The sequence below is a fragment of the Phalaenopsis equestris genome, unplaced genomic scaffold, assembly GCF_001263595.1.
Source record: "Phalaenopsis equestris unplaced genomic scaffold, ASM126359v1 Scaffold000682, whole genome shotgun sequence".
Lineage (NCBI taxonomy): Eukaryota > Viridiplantae > Streptophyta > Magnoliopsida > Asparagales > Orchidaceae > Phalaenopsis > Phalaenopsis equestris.
In genome coordinates, this window is record NW_018165122.1 from 12,946 (window position 1) to 15,880 (window position 2,935).

The window sequence follows — 2,935 nt, forward strand, 5'->3', positions numbered from 1 at the left end:
TGAGTTTTCACAAGGTGAAACAGCCTTGTGAGGGATTTGGGGTGTGCACACCCCTAATGTTCCAACATAAAAACTTAATCATTGTGAAAGGGTTCTCCCTTTCCTTCTACTTCTCTGTGTGGAATCTGGCAGTTGAATATTTCCCTGCAAGGAGGGAGCATCCTGCAGCAGCTTCAGTTCCAACTGCCCCTTCTATTTTCTTTTCTTCCTTCTTAATCATTGTGAAAGGGTTCTCCCTTTCCTTCTACTTCTCTGTGTGGAATCTGGCAGTTGAATATTTCCCTGCAAGGAGGGAGCATCCTGCAGCAGCTTCAGTTCCAACTGCCCCTTCTTTTTCCTGTTCTTCCTTTGAGTTTGCCATTCTTCAGTAAGCACCTCAGTTATTAATTCCACAGTGGAGTTTTGGATTTTATGGGGAGTGTTGTCTATGTTGCTTCTAGCACAATCTCCTTGTTTGCCCTCCACTACCTGTTCCAGAACAATCTTGTGGGGAATGTTAGGTTCATTAACCTCTTCAATAATACTTGGGAGCTTAGGACAGATTGCCATATCATTTTCACCAATGATAGTTGCCTGCTCATTATTCTTTCTGAGATCCTGTTCCAAGGCACCAGAAGCTCCCTGAGTAGGCAAGCTTTTAAAAGCTGATTTTCTATTTGGTGGATGCAGCCTATAGCATTTATCCACATTGTGTCCAAACATCCTGCAGTGAGGGCAGAATAAAGGTTTTTGTTCCATAATAATGCTTTGCCAAAACCCTTCTTCAGTTGTTCCAATCCAGACCCTCTTAACTTCTGGCAAAGTGATATCTCTTTCCACTAGCACTATAGCACCTGCTGGTCTAGCCAAATTGTAAGTTGGGGCATCAACTTTTAAAGGACAACCAAGCACCCTTCCAATATTAAACAAAAGATTTTGATGGTAATATTGAATAGGGAGGTTAGGAAATTTAAACCAAATTGGGACAATTGGGGGTTCTTTGCTTGGATCAAATTCTGGGATCCATTTTAGTAATTTCATGGGGGTTCCAGCAATTAAGAGAGTTTGTTTAGAAAAAACTTTAGCATAATCCTCCTCATTAGACATCTTGATTAATAGGTGTCTACCATCCATTAAGCCCAGCTGCCAAGCACCAGTGAGTTGGAGTTCCTCAAAGAATTTTCTAACAAAATTCATTTTTGGATGGCCAAATTGAAACTTGCCAATTAAGGTGAACTTGATTGAATCCTTCAGAGACTGCATCTCCCCAGGAGTAAATATTACAGCAGGTTCTCCCTCTTTGTTTCCAATAGGAGAAATATAAGGGCAGGAGGTCTTGCCAACTGCTGCATCATGCAGGGCTTGGGGGAAAACTAGATGGTCATAAGTTTTGGGCAAGTTTTGCCCTCTACCAACAATCCCAGCATAAGTGGCTTGGGTCCACTGAGCATTAACTTCCACATTAATGGGGCTGAACTCCATTAAAAAAACAGAAAAAAAAACAGAAGTCAGAGGACCTAGAACCAGAGAGAGAAACCTCAATGGAGCAGTAAAATTCCACTGCAGTCACAAGCAGTCAAAGGGACAGCTAGCACCCCACCCAGCAGCAGAGCAAAACAAACACCCACAAAAGGAGGAAGCCAGCCACCAGATAAGCCAGACCACCTGTCCTAATGGGGAGCCACAGCAAGGGAGCAGCAGAGAAAAACTCAATGGAACAGTAAAAGAAAAAGTAACCACAGGAAGCCCTCCACCACCACCAAAGAAGACAGCAGAGAAGTAACCAGCACAAAACACCACCTCAGAGAACCAAAGTCGCCAGCAGCCACCACTCACCATCCTTCCAAAACCCTAGCAGAGCACCTCCAAACCCAGCCGCCAAACATCAGACAAATCAATTTTGTGGTTCGGTCAATGACCTACATCCGCAGTAAGGCATCGATCTGTATACTGTTACATAACTATAAAAAAAGAACAATACAACTCCCATTTCTCCCTCCCATTTCTCCCTTTGGTGATAATAAGAATTTCTCAACTAATAAATATAAATTGAATACGTTTCCACTCTTCCTCTCTTTTCATATTTGCTAAAAACCGAATGGCAGATCACTCTCTTCTGACCCCGCATTTGAACAATATACCAAAAGCAGACATAAGAACCCATAAATTCATTCTCAGTTCGCATTTGAACAATACGAAAAATCGTTAAAGCAGACATAAGAACACATAAAACAGACATTTGAACCCATATAGCAGGCCTAAGAACCCGTAAAACAGACATTTGAACAAAATGAAAAATCCATTCTCAGTTCGCAGGTTTGCTAAGAACCAATACAGCTCCCAACCATTGGTGAAAGCCTTTAGCACCAATTTAATACCCCTCGATATAGGCATCAAAGTTATAATTTGATGCCAAGAAAATTCAATTGCAGAAAACATGATTTTGAGTGAAGGTGAATGGATGGAACTTAATATGAAAATACCATTCTTGCATCTAATAATATGAAAAACAAAACCTCGCATATGCGTATGAACCCTAAACCAAAAATAGGTAACTCCCCAATGATATAACCATTGCCTCATATAAAAGCAAACATTGCATTTTCTTGTATAAGCATATGCATATGAACCCTAAACCCTATAATCATTACCATTTTTAAAATAAAACGCAAGATAAAAGTATGAAATCCTATCAATGACAAGTTAGATATATGTTTGAAACATTAGAATTACACGCCAGTATGCTTTCATAGAAGAATAAACAATTTTGTAATGCATTTTCATGAACCAAGTCATAACATTTATTGTATAACCAAATCAACAATTGATTATTTCAAATTACTGCATAACAGAAATTCTTGCAAATTTTCCACCACACAAACAACAGCTAAACAATTATATAACTTCATCAATTTACTTAGAACCGGAGCCGATACCTCCCATCAAACAAACAGAG

At 39.9% G+C, this 2,935-nt stretch overlaps 1 protein-coding gene across 1 annotated transcript in view; it reads right to left on the minus strand.

The window, feature by feature from the left end:
- LOC110030231 (30S ribosomal protein S1 homolog) overlaps positions 1-2,935 on the minus strand; it is a gene marked incomplete at its 3' end in the record, with an annotated part of 30,410 nt that overhangs the window by 6,857 nt on the left and 20,618 nt on the right.